Below are 18,308 nucleotides of genomic sequence, written 5' to 3'. Positions count from 1 at the left end.
AAAGGAGCTAGTGCTCTCAGTGAGCGCCTCATGCCAGTATCCTATTGCATGCCAGCTAATAGGCAGTAAGGTTCTGTTACAAGTTTATCCGGGTCGATCAAAGTGGCTTGATGGGCCAAGTCTGATATCGGACCTTCCTGATTTATACAGCAGCACCGTTGAACCTGCCCTGGATTGTCCTCTCCCTGGCATTGTTCAGTAGTTCATACTCTGTTCCTGATCCTGTCACTGAGTTCTCTGTGGCTGCTGTATGTTTAAGAAGATGGCATCCTTGTCAGTTTCATACGGCAAGTTTGCTCAAGTTTCTTCAAGGCATTTATTGGCAGATATTGCAGCCGTGTCTGTGTCTGATTGCCTTTTAATCCATCACAGAGTCTCTTATCTTCATTTCACAGATATCCTCCATGAACAGAGACACTCTGGTAAGAGCAAACACCTGTACGGTTGACCTTGACCATCTTCAACAGAGTCCCAATGGAATATTGTATGGTAAATTTTTCTTCGTTACACCTTTTCCCCCCAGCAAGTAAGGTAGGTGTTATATACTCCTGCACTAGTAACAGACACCAGGCACATCCAGCTCAAATTCCCAGGCTCCAGTTACCTTTCTTGATCTAAAAAGAGGTGCCACCTTGGTTGACTTTTGAAGAGATAACATAACACAGACTTCAGGTCACTTATGATAGAAAGATTGTAAGTTGCATAAACTGCTTTGAAAAGCTTTCACTTCTTACGCTCCAGGCTTTACCTCGGGCTCATGTTCCTTCCCATTGTGGGTATGGGGACTAGGATGAAGTAGCTGAGCCTTACAAAAGTGGAAGAGCCAACCCCAGCACTGCAGGGCTTCAACTAATTTATTTTTGGGTATAATTCAAATCCCTAAAAATAAAGTAAAATAAAATAAAATAAAATAAAAAAATAAAAAAGAACCCTGGAAGATTGACTGCCAGTGAGTTGATCATCCCCTAAGTAGCTATGTAATCTAAGTGTTCGTGTTTATAAATGTCAGTGTTGTATGAAATGCACACAGAATTTATAACTGATACTGGATTGCCATCCAGCCATCTCTCTTCCTCCTTCCAAGCTTACGTTTCCCACTTCTTCTGCAAGTCTTTCACGAAATGACACTAATAGAGTTTTCCACCATCTCTACCTCATGCTAGCAGCACATGTCCTCTGTGTTTGAACTAGATTGTAAAATCTTGGGGTGCAGGCAGAATTGTCTGATGTGCTGGCAAGTTAGATGTGCTACTGATGCCTCAGAATAATTGACCAAATTTCATATGTAAACCATTAAGGGATATGCTCTTTTAATGAGAAGTGGAGCAAGATCATGGCTTTACAGGAGCAAATTGTATGGAAATTAACCACTTTAGGTCTATGACGCATGGATGGAAGAAAAATTCTGTTTTAGATTTCTGGACTGACTATATGATGCAAAATGTTTTAAAACATTAAATAGAAGTATTTGTTGAAAAGGCAAAAATCTTCTTTAGCCAAATCTGGGTTGAAGAGAAACCTCCTATTTAACTCTGTAATGCTTTGAAATGCAAGTCCTTGAGGAATAGGCACTACTTTTCCTCTCCTTTTGTCAGCGTGAAAGCCTTAAAACCATGCAGAGCTGAAAGTAGACTTTTATTTTTAACAGTTGAGTTATTACAGCGGCTGCCAGCACAGTAGGAAACACTATTAGATAGATACAAGAAAATCTAATATTTCATTTTATTCGTATAGACAACTAACATTTGAAAGTTGCATAAACTGCTCTCCACTTAAAAGCTGTCAGTCACGTTGGCTATAAAAAACCCAAAGCACTTAGGGCCCATCAATCACTTCCTAGGAGGGAGACATGACATCTTAACATTTACTTTGCCAGTATTTACTGAATGCAAAAAAATGAAAAAGGAAAATGCAAATGAAATAATACATTCAATCTGATCAGCTCATACAAGCTGAGCCTTTTGATCAGTTATGGTAATTACCTGCTGAGGGTGGTTTGGTTTCCAACCAAAAGTGGCTGTGCTGACTTAGCACCTGCAGAGCTGTTGCTGTCCGGCTTTATGCTGAGGGGGATATGGGCAGAGGAGCTGTGTTCCCTGTAAGCTGTGCGCTTGCCCTCAGGTGAGATTCAAATGCTGCCCAGCTAATTAATGGATTGCTCACAGCTAGGTGTTTTTTGTTTCTGCTGGTGGTGCACATTCACACATGCTTTGGTGCACATAAAATTATTCCACAAATGGATGGGAAAAATCCACACATGAATGGAAAAGATTGGAGGGAACATTGGAGAGGGATTGTGCTTATTATATTGGTGGGATTTGTTGAAGCACAGCTGCACAGTAGCATTGTTGGAGGAGAAAATGGATCAACTCTAACAAGCCAAAATCAGATCAGTAAAGCTCACCTGCGCCTGGAAAGCTTCTTCCCCATCCCAGACATTTAGCTTAAAGGTAAACATGCTACAGCTGTTGTTGTCACTGCAAGATTGTGAAACCTTCCATGGGAGAGTTGTGAACATATCAGAAGGGCAAGGGTGAATTATGTCCAACAATGGCGGTACCTGTCTTCCTTTTCTTGTGGTTATCGGGGTGGGTACCCTGGAACCCTGGGAGGAAATCCCAGAACTTCTCTTGTAATTGGCGGCTTGATACGGAAAAAAGTAAGAACCAAGTTAAAACTCCTCCTGTGTTTACCTCACATTGCTAGATTTAATTATACTCTAAACACAGATGTTCTGGTATAAGATGTGGTGCTAGTTTGGTTCTCCGGTTATCAACATGGATGGATTCCTAGCCACAAGAACACTGCACTCTGCCCAGCTCCACCATGTCCAAAATGCAAAGGCAGCATTGTCATGAAACAGGCATGTTGGCTGAAGGGCTGAGCAGGGTGCATTTTGGCCCATCCGCATAGACTGTATTTGTCACTGATCCAATTCTATTGCTGTGATTGCTGTCCTGCAACATCTGTCTCTGACTTTGAAGTGCATCATTAAAAGTGTAAGAGCAATGTCCTTGATCCTTTCTCCACTAATTCTGTGAATCCCCCTGAAAGCAGTTGACCTGTTGACATGTAGAGCTCCGATAACCTTCCTTGCTCTGGACAGTCAGGCTCAAATGACTCTAGGTACCACGTTCTGCAGTGTTCTGACGCCTGCTCCAAAGGTTTTAGTTTGTCTATACCATGAGAGGAAACCTACCATACGAGTACTTAGTGCCAGTCTCTCAAAGCTTTGTGTCTGAGGGCACTTCAGCTGCTGTGTTGTAACTATTTCCATACTACTTGAAAAGCAAGCCCGTGAGTCATCATGTCTTCTATCCTGAGTATTGTACCCCATGTTATCGTGAGACACGTACTCACACTGATTCTTGAGGCCTATGATTCTTTCTCCTGGCTGGGCATTCAGAATCAGTCTGAGGAAGAGGGCCTCTAGTAAAGTTCCACCATGTGGTTTTTTTAAAAAATATTTATTTTTCTAAGGTATAAAAAATGCCTGTCCTGACCTCAGGGTGAATCTAGCTTTGTGTTTTGGTGACTGCTTACCCGAGGGCCACAGAGAAATTGTTACTATCAAGGGTGTATACAAGTTGAATCTCTGAAATCTGGCACTCTCTGATTTGGCAAGGTCTGTGGTCTGGATCAGAGACCCACAGTGGCTGGGAGCAGGGACCAGATAGGAGTCTAGGAGCTGGTGGCAGGGAGCCAGCTGTGGCTGGGGAGCAAGGGTCTCAACTGGGGAGTGGGACCCATGGCCAGAGACAGTCAGGGAATGAGGACTGTGGCCGCGGCTGGGAAGGACCATGAGGGTGCCAGACCAGGGAAGTTCAAGCTGTATGGATTATGTTTAATGTGTGTTGCGGATCCTGTTAAGATTTAGACACATCCAGAATCTAAGGAGAAAAGATCACCAATTAAATGTATTTCTAAACCCTTCTTAAACCTCTTCTTCTAAGAGTTAATGGGCACAAAACAGACATCAAAACATTCCTGATCCACAAACCAGTTAGTCTACATTTTAATGGAGTGGCCATTCTGTTAATGACTTAGAGTTTGCATCTTATTGAAGAATAATTTTCAGTCTGCTTTAGAAAGGGAAGCTGCTGAACTCTCTTTCATATTCAAATTCAACACATTAACATGTGGTTTGAACCAGGATGCAAATTTTCTGGGACATTATAGGAGCTCTTTGGCATAATTGGCTGAATCTAATTCTTTACTTCCTTCCCCCCTCCACCCCGTGCTCTCTGATTTGCCCACCTTGATAATTTTTTTCTGATTTGTCAACTTTGATTACTGTTTTTGGTTCTCTATGCCTTAAATATTGAGTCTGTTCTGGTCTGGCTATGGTCTGAAGAAGTGGGTGTGTCCCACGAAAGCTCACCTAATAAATTATTTTGTTAGTCTTTAAAGTCCTACTTGACTGCTTTTTTGTTTTGATAGTATATAGACTAGCACGGCTCCCTCTCTGTTGCTGTGTGGGTAGTTCTTCTCAAGCAGCTTTGGTACAGGTCTGTATGTGTACAAATCTGTCATTTGTGCTTCATGCTGCTGCAGGCTAACATGGTACATGCATGTACGTAGCTCTGTTCTGCTGAAAGGATAAAGTTGTTAAACTCATTTACTGTTGGCCTGAGGAATCCTAATTTCTTGTTATGGGACTTGGATAAAATGCTTGCATTTCAGCCAAGGGCAGCTCTATATGCGTGTGTATATCCATGCCCCCCTGGATGATCTGCTAAGACAGCAAAATTATTTGTTGCCATATAGGTATGGTAGGGCTTCAGGCTGCATAACTAATTAAGAGTAGATAATGTATCTGGGAACGCTGGTGAGCGATGATACATAATCACTACTTCTCTCCCTGGGAACTGATTGCTGAAATCTTTGTACACATCTAACGAGGGTAGAAAAAAACAACCAAACAACCTTATCCCCTCGTACCTTAAATGCCCCATGTCAACTTGCCTTTTCTTGAGGGAGGCCACACTCTGTCCTTATGTGGCCTGGCTAGGTTCACTTTATTTTCTTACTAGAAGATTTACCTGAGCTGGGTCTACATTTGCCCCTGACTTCAAAGGGGGCATGTTAATCAGGATGATGGGAGATTACTAATGAAGTGCTACGGTGAATATGCAGCACTTCATTCGGCTAATTCTCTCCCATAGCAACTTTGAAGTGTCAAACTGCGAAGTACCAGCATGCGTGTAGCCGTGGGTACTTCGAAGTGCCGCTGCTACTTTGAAGTGCCTTTACCTCTCAGAATTTTAGGCATGCCGGCACTTCGAAGTTTGATACTTTGAAGTTGCTGTGCGGGAGAATTAGCCTAATGAAGTGCTGCGTGTTCACTCGCAGCATTTCACTAGTAATCTCCCATCGCCCTGATAAACATGCCTGCTTCAAAGTTAGGGGCAAGTGTAGGCAAGCCCCTGGTGTTGCTTTGGTCCTTTATGGCAGGGGAGTGAAGGCATCAGGGGCTCAGGGCAGGGCATGCAAATGCAGGAGTCATTGCAGGAGCTTGGGAGGTGTGGGGGGAGGGACGCAGGCTGAGGGAGGGCTCGGGGCAGGGGCAGCCATGGGCATTGCTTCCCAGCCAGTGGCATTGCTCCCCACAGTTGGTGTGCAGCCATGGGGGCTGCAGTGCTGACTGCTGGCATTGCTCCCTGGGGCCATGCCGGGGTGGCAGGGGCCACACTGCCTGGCCACCTGCTGCTTGGCAGCTCACTGGAGGCATTGGAGGTGTGCTTGCTAGTTGGTCCCCTGTGGTCATTCTGGAGTATAACTGTCCCTGCCACCAGACTCCTCCCTTTCTGTTTGATGAGAAAAAAATCACATTCCACGTACACCCCATTGTCCTGTCACAATCAAACCCTTACTGTGACTTATGGGCTACGTCTACACGTGAAGCCAACATCGAAATAGCTTATTTCGATGTAGCAACATCGAAATTAGGCTATTTCGATGAATAACATCTACACGTCCTCCAGGGCTGGCAACGTCGACGTTCAACTTCGACGTTGCGCGGCACCACATCGAAATAGGCGCTGCGAGGGTACATCTACACGCCAAAGTAGCACACATCGAAATAAGGGTGCCAGGCACAGCTGCAGACAGGGTCACAGGGCGGACTCAACAGCAAGCCGCTCCCTTAAAGGGCCCCTCCCAGACACAGTTGCACTAAACAACACAAGATACACAGAGCCGACAACTGGTTGCAGACCCTGTGCCTGCAGCATAGATCCCCAGCTGCCGCAGCAGCAGCCAGAAGCCCTGGGCTAAGGGCTGCTGCCCACGGTGACCATAGAGCCCCGCAGGGGCTGGAGAGAGAGCATCTCTCAACCCCCCAGCTGATGGCCGCCATGGAGGACCCGGCAATTTCGAAGTTGCGGGACGCGGATCGTCTACACGGTCCCTACTTCGACGTTGAACGTCGAAGTAGGGTGCTATTCCGATCCCCTCATGAGGTTAGCGACTTCGACGTCTCGCCGCCTAACGTCAAAGTTAACTTCGAAATAGCGCCCGACGCATGTAGCCGCGACGGGCGCTATTTCGAAGTTAGTGCCGCTACTTCGAAGTAGCGTGCACGTGTAGACACAGCTATGATGAGAGGAAATTGCATACCAAATTTGTCATCCTACATCTTACCATTTAGGAAGAGATCTTGAACAAAGGGACTCACGGATGGACAGACACACAGACAGACATGGCGCAAACTCTCTCAAATCATAGAATCATAGAATACGAGGACTGGAAGGGACCTTGAGAGGCCATCGAGTCCAGCCCCCTGCACCAATGGCGGGACCAAGTACTATCTAAACCATCCCTGACAGACATCTAACTTGTTCTTAAATATTTCCTGCAATGGAGATTCCACAACCTCCCTTGGCAATTTATTCCACTGTTTGACCACCCTGACAGTTAGGAACTTTTCCTAATGTCCAACCTAAACCTCCCTTGCTGCAGTTTAAGCCCAATGCCTCTTGTCCTATCCTCAGAGGCCAAAAAGAACAAGTTTTCTCCCTCCTCCTTATGACACCCTTTCAGACACTTGAAAACCGCTATCATGTCCCCCCTCAATCTTCTCTTTTCCAAGCTAAACAAGCCCAATTCTTTCAGCCTTTCTTCATAGGTCACAGTCTCTAGACCTTTAATCATTCTTGTCGCTCTTCTCTGGACCGTCTCTAATTTCTCCACATCTTTCTTGAACTGCGGTGCCCACAAATGGACACAATACTCCAGCTGAGGCCTAACCAGCGCAGAGTAGAGTGGAAGAATGATTTCTCGTGTCTTGTTCACAACACACCTGTTAATGCATCCCAGAATCACGTTTGCTTTTTTTGCGACAGCATCACACTGTTGACTCATATTTAGCTTGTGGTCCACTATGACCCCAAGATCCCTTTCTGCTGTAGTCATTCCTAGACAGTCTCTCCCCATTCTGTATGTGTGAAACTGATTGTTCCTTCATAAGTGGAGCACTTTGCATTTGTCCTTATTAAACTTCATCCTGTTTACCTCAGACCATTTCTCCAAATTATCCAGATCATTTTTAATTATGACCCTATCCTCCAAAGCAGTTGCAACCCCAGCTTGGTACCATCTGCAAACATAATAAGCGTACTTTCTATGCCAATATCTAAATTGTTGATGAAGATATTGAACAGAACCAGTCCTACCACAGACCCCTGTGGAACCCCACTTGTTTTACTTTTCCAGCAGGATTGAGAACCATTAAGAACTACTCTCTGGGTATGGTTATCCAACCAGCTGTGCACCCACCTTATAGTAGCCTCATCTAAATTGTAGTTGCCTAGTATTTTTATAAGAATATCATACGAGACCGTATCAAATGCTTTACTAAAGTCTAGGTATACCACATCTACTGCTTCTCCCCTATCCACAAGGCTCGTTATCCTATCAGAGAAAGCTATCAGATTAATTTGACGTGATTTGTTCTTTACAAATCCATGCTGGCTGTTCCCTATCACCTTACCACCTTCCAAGTGCTTGCAGATGATTGCTTTAATTACCTGCTCCATTATCTTTCGTGGCACTGAAGTTAAGATGACTGGCTTGTAGTTTCCTGGGTTATTTTTATCCCCCTTTTTATAGATGGGCACTATATTTGCCCTTTTCCAGTCTTCTGGAATCTCTCCTGTCTCCCATGATTTTCCAAAGATGATAGATAAAGGCTCAGATACCTCCTCTATCAGCTCCTTTTGGATTCTAGGATGCATTTCATCAGGCCCTGGTGACTTGCAGATGCCTAATTTTTCTAAATGATTTTTAACTTGTTCTTTTTTTATTTCAACTTCTAACCCTACCCCTTTCCCACTAGCATTCACTGTTTTGGGCATTCCTTCATCAGACTTCTCTGGGAAGACCAAAACAAAGAAGTCATTGAGCATCTCTGCCATTTCCAAGTTCCCTGTTACTGTTTCTCCCTCCTCACTGAGCAATGACCCTACCCTGTCCCTGGTCTTCCTCTTCTTTCTAATATATTCATAAAAAGCCTTCGTGTTTCCCTTTATGCCTGTAGCTAGTTTGAGCTCATTTTGTGCCTTAGCCCTTCTAATCTTGCTTCTGCATTCTTGTGTTGTTTGCCTATATTCATCCTTTGTAATTTGTCCTTGTTTCCATTTTTTATATGATTCCTTTTTTATTTTGAGATCATGCAAGATCTCCTGGTTGTCAAGGAGGTCCTTTGCCATATTTTCTATCTTTCCTGCTCAGCAGGATAGCTTGCTTTTGGGCCCTTAATAATGTCCCTTTGAAAAACTGCCAACTCTCCTCAGCTATTTTTCCCCTCAGTTTTGCTTCCCATGGGACCTTACCTACCAGCTCTCTGAGTTTACCAAAATCTGCCCTCCTGAAATCCATTATCTCTATTTTGCTGTTTTCCCTTCTACCCTTCCTTAGAATTGTGAACTCTATGATTTCACAACCACTTTCACCCAATCTGCCTTCCACTTTCAAGTTCTCTACCAATTCCTCCCTATTTGTTAAAACCAAATCTAGAACACCTTCCCCCGGTAGTTTTTTCAACCTTTTGGAATAAAGAATTGTCTCCAATGCAATCTAAGAACTTACTGGATAGTCTGTGCCCTGCTGTATTAGTTTCCCAACATATATCTGGATAGTTGAAGTCCCCCATCACCACTAAATCTGGGGCACTGCATGACTTCATTAGTTGTTTAAGAAAAGCCTCATTCACCTCTTCCACCTGGGTAGGCAGCCTGTAGTAGACTCCTAGCAGGACATCACCCTTGATTTTTACCCCTCTTAGTCTAACCCAGAGACTCTCAACACATCCATCTCCTATGTCCATCTCCACCTCAGTCCAAGTGTGTACATTTTTAATATGTAAGGCAACACCTCTCCCATTTCTTCCCTGTCTATCCTTCCTAAGCAGGCTGTACCCTTCAAGACCAACATCCCAATCATGTGTATTATCCCACCAAGTTTCCGTGATGCCAACAATGTCGTAGTTGTATTTATTTATTGGCACTCCCAGTTCTTCCTGCTTATTACCCATACCTCTTGCATTTGTGTATAGGCATCTAAGATGTAATAGTAGTGGTATAATAGTAGTAGTAAAATAGCAGTATATAGCAGATTTAGAAGAATTCTTTTCTTTGGTAGATGATGAAACAATGATTCTAGGAAAAGGTAAATTACAAGAGGATGATTTTGTCATAGGAATGAGCCTAGGGAGGTTGTGGAATCTCCATCTCTGGAGCTATTTAAGAACAGGTTAGATAAATGTCTATCAGGAATGGTCTAGACAGTACATGGTCCTGCCATGAGGGCAGGGGGCTGGACTCAATGACCTCTCAAGGTCCCTTCCTGTTTTAGCATTCTATGATTCTTTGGATACGGAAGAGGAGACAACATCCCTCTAAATATATATAGGTCAGTTGGTGGATGATTACAACATGATTATATTAACCATTCACATGTATCTGAATTGTTTGGTAATCAAGGAAGATTTATGTAAATAAGAGCTAAGAGAAATGGGCTGAAACTGAGCCAAGTAGTATGTAAACTAAGTATTTGGGAACATTTCCTAGTAGTGACATCTATTAGCGTGTGAAATAGCTTCCTACGGGATATGGTGGAAGCTGTGTAACGTGGATCTTCTATAACTAGACTGATCCAAGTGATGGGGTATGTACTGGAGAGAACAATCTTGCATTGACTGCATATTACATTCAACATCCAGCTTCTGCCATTCTAATGCACTCTAAAGTACCTGTCTGTTTTGAAAAGAAGATTTGGGCTGATAGAACACTTAAGAACTTCTGAAAGTTTTATTCCTAGGCCCAGATTCCCAAAGGCATTTAGGCGCCTGATTCCCATTGATATCAATCGGCTTACATTGATCTGGGCCTTATAGATGATCCTTTTGTATCTTTCTTGCTTGGTCCCTGAACATTGCTGTTTGGAGAGGGTATAGCAGGACAAGGGGGGAAGAGGGGGAGAAGGATTCCTCCTGGGTCCTACACCTCCCTCTCTTGTTGACTTACTGCACAGCCTCTGGCAACTTATATATTTCTTTGTGCATCAATTGCCCTGTTTGCATAATGGGAATAATACTTTCTCCAGCTAGGTGCTATGAGAAATTAATTAATGCTTGGCTACACAGCACTTTGAAGAGGCATAATAAAGTGCTTTATAAGTTCTTAATAGACTAGAATAACATGTCTAACTTGCTTGTGAAGTTATAATTTCTGCTGAGAATTAAGCAATGTGATATGCATTCATTTTGTTGTGAAAGAACATTGGATTCATTTTTTAATGCAGCTAGTGTTTTTTGAGTACCCAGCTTGAGAGAACTGAAATGGGCCTGAATTTCAAACTGTGTGGAGCATACATCCTCAGGAAATCTGGCTCCTTTGAAATGTCTCAGTATTCCTACACTAGGAGATTAAGGTTGACTTTTTAGCATGCAGTTTTGTAAAGTCAAGGTTACATATCCCCACTGGCACATGATGTCGACGGAGTGCATCCCCAGTGTGTGGAGGGGACTTTGCCAGCAATGCACTCTGGGTACCCATCCCACAGCTACTGCTGCCCCCTTTCATTCTGGATTAAGCCTCCAGTGCCTGACAGGACGAAGTAGTGCCGCGAGTGGTTCTAGGTATGTTTAGTCAGCCTCCCATAATGTACCTATCTCCTCCACCTCCTGCTGGAAAGCAAGGGCAAACAATGTTTTCAGACCCAGTATTCACTGACCATGCAAGGTTGAATTTGGTGTTACTCCTTGTGAAAAGCAGGAGTACCAAAATTGGCCTTAAAATCCCTTAAAGCTGGCAGAATGGACCCAGTAGTGTGGACTGATTGCTTAGAAAAATCGACCTAACTCAGCTAAGTTCGACCTAATGTTCTACTGTAGACCAGGCCTTACCTTGGACACCCCAGTTCACTAGTTACTTTGGGAGACTGAGCCATTCTGTATAGCAAAGTCAACAGAGAGAGGTCCAAATTCTGCTTTTATGAGCACAGAGTAACTCCATTGAAATTACCCGTGTAAAAGAGAACAGAATTTGACCCACAGTGTGCACCTGGTTCTGGGAAGGTCATCATCTAGCAATGGCACCCTTCTTAGGTAATGCTACTTCTCTTTTTGACTAGAGCATGAAGTCTTTAAAAATAAACAGTGCCAAACATGCTTTGCCTTTGCACTAAGGCATCAATGTTAAGAAAAAAAAACCTGAACGGAGAATATTGAAATGACTTCTAAATTATCCTTATGGACTTGCAGTTTCTCAAACGATTGAGAGATATTGATCATTTTTGACATGTTGAAAGACTTTTACTGTAAGTATACGATATAGTACTATCAGTCATATTTCAGATTCATTATAATTTTAGGGAAACATTAAAATTCTTGTATGTGAAAATTTTAGAAAAGGATGAACTATGTCCAACATGTAGGTCTTTTAGTGACATAAAATGATGCATAGAATCCAATTGTATGTTGGAATTTAGAAAATCAAATATGTAATGTATTGGGAAAGAACATTATAACCTTGTGATTTTGCTTTGCATCTTATGTCTTTCCTTAGAAACTTCAGGTTCTCTTTAGAGAATCGCAGGAAGTCAGTGTCTGGTATTGCCAGCTTCCAGCTTTCAAAAATCATGAGTCAGGCTCCCAAAACTCCTGAGATTTTTAAAAATTAATTTTTTGGTTTCTTTTAATTTGACTTCTGGGTATTGAGTCTTTATGTAGAGTTACCATATTTGACCTTTCAAAAAAGAATATATACCTGAGAGTGTACAGTGTTTCTGTATCAGTATCTACTAACTCATGTTGTATTAATGTGTTATGGTGTATATAATACGTTACTATATTATAGTAGGTACTGATACAGAAGCACTCCCTCTCAGGGGTGTTCTCTTTCAAGAAAGTTCAAATATGGTAACCCTACTTTATGGTTTGCCTTTTCTTTGTAACAACAAGGGTTAGAAACATTCCAAATAACAAATGCTGAGATTTCCGTGTAATCACATGACTCCTGGAGTCAAAGCTTTAAGCAAAGCCCCATATACTGTGAGACTTGTTTTGGGAGTTGGAAACACTGATTGTCAATTGGTGGATTGATTATGGGTTTTAAAACTAGGAGTTTGATTTCTAATCCTAGGTAATCTAGTTGATTTCAGTAGAATCGCATGTTTCAGTGCAGCATGGAATTTGAATCATAATTTGCAAAATAGCCCGACCCACAAGAAACCCCACTCTGACATCAAAGAATAGATAATACTGGAAATTGTGCGTAAATATTTTGGAGATGGTGGATGTGATATAAGTAACTCTAAACTACAAAAAGGTGACTTCTTAACTCAGGTTAAAACAGCAGCGAAGGACATGGCAACTCAGCTTTTAACTTGAGTTAACTGCGAAAGTTCAACATCAGGCTCCCACTCAGGCTTTAATTTGTACTTGCTGATTCAAGTTAGCTGAATCAAATTAAGCATGCACTTTTGTTTTGCAGTGTAGACATAGCCTAGGAGTGAATTTGGTGAAAGGTTGATGGATGGGTTTGGGAGAGGCCATTTTACTTGTTGAATTGAAGGTAGAGAGGGCACTCGGTGAAGAATCACTAGAGCCGCGTCTACACGTGCCGGCTACTTCGAAGTAGCCGCGCCAACTTTGAAATAGCGCCCGCCACATCTACACGGGGCGAGCGCTATTTAAAAGTTGAAATCAACGTAAGGTGGCGAGACATCGAAGTCGCTATCCCGCAACATTGAAAGAGTGGGGTCCGCCATGGTGGCCATCAGCTGAGGGGTTGAGAGACTCTCTCTCTCCAGCCCCTGAGCTCTATGGTCGCCGCGTGCAGTGGCCCCTTAAAGCTCCCCACCCCCTGCCTTCCTGTGCAGGAAGCTGAGAGCGCATGCAGGCAGCAGCATTGCCATGCAGCTAGCCTACACACGCCTCTGCAGCCCCAAGCCACTCCCCTGCTGCGATGGCCGCCCGCCAGCCCCCCAAGCGACCCCAAGGTACCCCCCCCAAGGGGAGCCAGGGCTCCCAGGCATCCAGCCAGCCTGGGAAAAGGCAGTGGGGCCCCTCCTGGACGGAGGCCAAGATCCGGGACCTGCTGGGGCTCTGGAGTGAGGAGGAGGTGCTCCAGGTAATGCGGAGCAAGAGGTGGAACGCAGATGCGTTCGCTCAGCTGGCCGAGGGCCTGGCCACCCGGGGTCACCCTGCCCGCACTCCTGACCACGTCAGGAGTAAGGTCAAGGAGCTGCGGCAGGGTTATGCCCGGGCCCGGGATGTGGCCAGCTGATCTCGGGCTGCCCCCGTCACTTGCCCCTTTTACAGGGAGCTCAGGTGCATCCTGGGCCCCCGGTACACCTCCTCCCTGCCGGCCACTCTTGACACCTCGGCCGACGAGCCCCAGCAGGCCCTGGAGGCGGAGTCTGCCCCGGAGGCAAGCCCCGCACCCCAGGGGCCCCTCCAGGAGCCCACCCCTGGGATGCCGGAGGAGGAGGAGGGGGAATCCTCCTCTAGCGACGGGGGGCTGCACATCGTCCTGCTGTCCCGGAGCTCCAGCAGGGCATCCACCCAGAGGGTGTTCCCCGACTGTGGGAGTGGACTATCAGGTATGTACCCCCCCGGTGCACACCCCCAGGGTTGAGGGGCGGGAACAAGAGAGATGACCTGGGCCCTCCACATGCCCAGATGACCATGGCCCCAAGGACAGTAGTGGCATGTCCTTCAGAAGAGTGCATCAGCCCCTGCCCCCCCAGCAGGACAGTGCCATGCCCCATCCCTGGGGATGGGGGGAGCGGAACCTAGGGTCCCCCGGTGGGGAGGGGGTGGGACACCCATCATCATCATCAGCATCTCCCGGGGACGGGGATGGGGAACCCAGCAGCAGAGGGGTCGGGGGGAGAAGGGCACGGCTCAGGGGCCACACTAACGGCTGTCTCCACTCTTCTTCCCCCCCGTGTTCCGCAGCTGCACCATCAGAGGGCCTGGAGAGCGCCAGCGAGGTGTCTATGGTCCCAGAGAGCCCACAGGGGCCATCCCAGCAGGCCAGCCCCTCGGCGGAGGACCGACCAGCCCCAGGACGGGGCTGACGGCGGAGCCACCACCACCAGAGGACGGCCACAGACCCCCGGCTGCTCACGACCCTCCGGCGTCAGCTGGAGGTGTCGGAGTGGTGCCTGCGGGTGGACGAGCGGCAGCTGGAACTACAAGAGCGGGCGCTGACCTGGCGCCAGGAGGCATGGGTGGCCTTTATGCACACTTTCAAGCGCATAGCAGAATACCTGGCTCCCCCATGCCATGCCGCCTGCCGCTCCACCCGCTGCTCCACCCACTGCTCCGACCGCCATCCCACCGCCGTCCACTACCCTGGGGCCTTCTGCTGAAGGGGACCTGGGGCCTGCTGATGCCCACCGGCCATACCTGCTGGTTTGCCCAGCCCCCAGCCAGCCTCAGCCAGGGCTCAGGCCGAGGCGAGGGTCGCGCCTGCCAACCCCGGGCACCGGACAGTAGGGGTGCAGGGCCCAGGACATGGCCTCCGCCTCCCCCTGTGTACATATCCCCCTATATAATATATTTGTATATAGTTTGTGTTACACCTGTTCTATGGTACCTGCCCCCTCATGTAAATAGTTCCCCCCTTTTGTTCAGCTCTCTCTATATATTTTTGTTGTTTGAATGATAAGACAAATCACCGGTTTGGTTTGGTTTCAAAAAAACAACAGCTCCATTTTTATTTGCAAGAAAGCTGGGGGGGGTGCTTTTGGGTGCTCTGTGGTGTGGGCATGGGGGCAGGGAGTGTTGTGGAGGATGGGGGGGTGCAGTGGGGGGCCTGCCAGCATTCACCCCGCAGCCTGGTCGAAATGGGCCCGCAGGGCCTCCCGGACCTGGATCCCCTCGGGGTCCACCTGGCGACTGGGTGCAGTGGGTGGCTGCATGTCAGCCCTGCCAGCCTCCACAGCCTAGCCCTGGAATAATTCCTCCCCCTTGCTCTTGACCAGGTTGTGGAGTGCGCTGCACGTGCCCACAACCTGGGGGACATTGGTGGGGCCCGCATCAAGGCAGGTGAGAAGACACCTCCAGCGGCCTTTGAGGTGGCCAAAAGTGTGCTCAACCACCTGGTGCGCATGGTTCAGGCGCGTGTTGAAGTGCTCCTGGCTGGCTGAGAGATGGCCCTTGTAAGGGTGCGTGAGCCAGGGCCGGAGGGGGTACACCGCATCTGCGACGACACAGAGGGGCATGGTGGTGTCCCCCACAGGGATCTCCTGCTGGGGGATGTAGGTCCCCACCTCCAGCTGGCGGCACACGCCCGAATTCCTGAACACCCGGGCGTCGTGGGTGCTGCCAGGCCAGCCAACATAAATGTCCAGGAAGCGGCCCCGGCTGTCCACCAAGGCCTGGAGGACCACAGAATGGTAGCCCTTCCCGTTCAGGAAGCGTCCTCCACTGTGCTCTGGGGCACAGATGGGGATATGGGTCCCATCCAGAGCCCCAAAGCAATTTGGGAAGCCCAGGCTGGCCAACCCTGTGATGGCGGCATCCGGGTCCCCAAGCCACACAAGCCTGTGGAGGAGCAGGGCATTGACGGTGCGGATGACCTGCAGGGGAAGGACATGGGAGAGCGCCAGTGAGGGGTGTGCAGGGTGTGTCTGGCCCTCCACCCCAGGGATGCCTGCCCCCCAAGGGCTGCCCTCACCCCGGTCCTCTTACCTCCATGAGGACAGCCCCGACAGTGGCCTTGCCCACGCCAAACTGCTGCCCCATGGATCGGTAGCTGTCTGGAGTGGCCAGCTTCCAGACGGCGATGCCGACCCGTTTCTCCACCATAAGGGCACGCCGCATGGCGGTGTCCTGGTGCCTCAGTGCGGGGGTGAGCCACTGGCATTGTTCCAGGAATGTCTGCCGGCTCATGCGAAAGTTCTGGAGCCAGCGGTCGTCGTCCCACTCTCCGAGCACCAGCCGCTCCCACCAGTCGGTGCTCGTGGGGTAGCTCCACAGCCGGCGGCGTGTGCGGCGGGGGGGGTCAGAGGGCAGCAAGGTCTGGGGCTGCTTCCTCCTCCCCTGGGGGCAGATCCTCTTCTGTGAATAAAAGGTGGTCAGCTGCCTCCTGCATAGCATTGAGCAGGGCAAGCACTGCTCCTGCAGGGGCGGCTGTGTGGACCTCCGGCTGCTGCTGCTGCTGCTGCTGCGGCTGCTGCTGGGGGTCCATACTGCTTCAACTGGTGTGCGTGCCTGTGGCTCTGCAGACCGTGTGCTGTGCAGGCCGAGTGTGTCTGGGAGGGGCGCTTTAAGGGACCGGCTTGCTGTTGCCCCGGAAGTGCTAGTCCGCCCTGTGACCCTGTCTGCAGCTGTTCCTGGCACCCTTGTTTCGATGTGGGCCACTTTGGCGTGTTGACACTCCCCTGCAGCGCCTACTTCGATGTGGTGCTTCCCAATGTCGACGTTGAACGTCGACGGCACCAGCCCTGAGGACGTGTAGACGTTATTCATCGAAATAGCTTATTTCGATGTAGCATACACGTGTAGACGTAGCTTAGGTGACATTAGTAAGTCACCCATAAGTTCAGTATGCTGTATTAATAGTGCACTGAAATACCCAGCTCGACACTTCTTGTAATCTTCTATAAGCAGTCAGAGAAGTCTTTTCCAGTATGACATTTGCTTCATTAAAGCTACGTAATGGATCATTTTTCATAGCGCTCTTAAAGTGACTTATTTATTATCATCTGTCCTGGTGTTACATCCTGGACATGAGAGAACTGTTTACTGTCCCAGACTGCCAGCGAGTCCTTGTTACTGTGCAATCTGACTCCAGGAGAATCAGACACTTGCCTCAGAGCTGACTATGCTAAAGCGGGTAACTGCAGTTTGAGCTGACAAGAGAAACCTGAGGAACAAAGCAGAAATTGGTCATTTGATGTTTAAGCGAGTTCCAAATGGAAAGCTGCAGGCTTCATCCCCACCCTTTAGAAGACACATTTGATTCTGCTGAATATTTAGGGCCCCATTCTGTCACCTTTCCGCGCAATGAGTAATATTTTATTCCACCAGGAGTCTCACTGATGTCAAATTATCCAGAGTTTTCACTGGGATTGTTTTCAAAGAACTCAATCGAAACAAGCCCGGCAAAATCTGGCTATTATATTTTTTTCTGATGATATTGACAGTGAATCATTTCTAGCACTTACATTTTCCCCCCACACATATACAAATAGTCCCTGAATATTTCAATATCTCGTTTTGACAGAGAACACTAAATTTAACCTAGAATGACTGCTTCTGACTTCACTGATGTTGCCAGGATGGAATAACATTTTCGGTAACTGCATCAGTCTGGACCATTAAAGTGGCAACTATAAATGTCTGACATCTAAGATGCTCCTCAGTTATTATTAGAAGAGGGTCAAGCTGATATTCACTGGAACTGTGTCCGTGTAGATTATGACTGCAAAGGGTAAAAGTATATCATGTAAGTCATAAGAGAATGATTATCATATTCAATGTTTAGCTTTCCAGCCATAACAATGCTTTCACTACTAATTGTTTTATTTAAATTACCATAAATTCTAAAGGTGCCTAACAAGATAAGAGACCCATTATGCTGTACATACACAAATGCGGCATCTACACTGGACCGTCCTTCTGGAAGGGGCGTGCTAATGATCTAAAGGGAACATTCAAATGAGGCGTGGATTTAAATATCTCAGTCCTCATTTGCATATTCCCACAAGATCTCGCTTTGGAAGAGCCTTTTCTGGAAGCCAAAGCTGCCATATAAGGACGGTTGGAATAAGGGGTCTTCCAGAAGAGGGGTTTC

General features: G+C 47.1%; 1 long non-coding RNA gene across 2 annotated transcripts in view; it reads left to right on the top strand.

Moving 5' to 3' along the window:
* Positions 1 to 18,308, top strand: part of LOC142009500 (uncharacterized) — an 82,123-nt gene that overhangs the window by 38,732 nt on the left and 25,083 nt on the right. For both annotated transcript variants that reach the window (XR_012644499.1, XR_012644498.1), the window contains exon 4: positions 396 to 489. This is a non-coding gene — a long non-coding RNA (uncharacterized LOC142009500). The remainder of the gene's footprint in view (positions 1 to 395; positions 490 to 18,308) is intronic.

The sequence above is a fragment of the Carettochelys insculpta genome, chromosome 2 (genome assembly GCF_033958435.1).
Source record: "Carettochelys insculpta isolate YL-2023 chromosome 2, ASM3395843v1, whole genome shotgun sequence".
NCBI classification, from domain to species: Eukaryota; Metazoa; Chordata; order Testudines; family Carettochelyidae; genus Carettochelys; species Carettochelys insculpta.
Note: the sequence above shows the minus strand (reverse complement) of the source record. Positions and strands in the feature narration are given on the sequence as shown.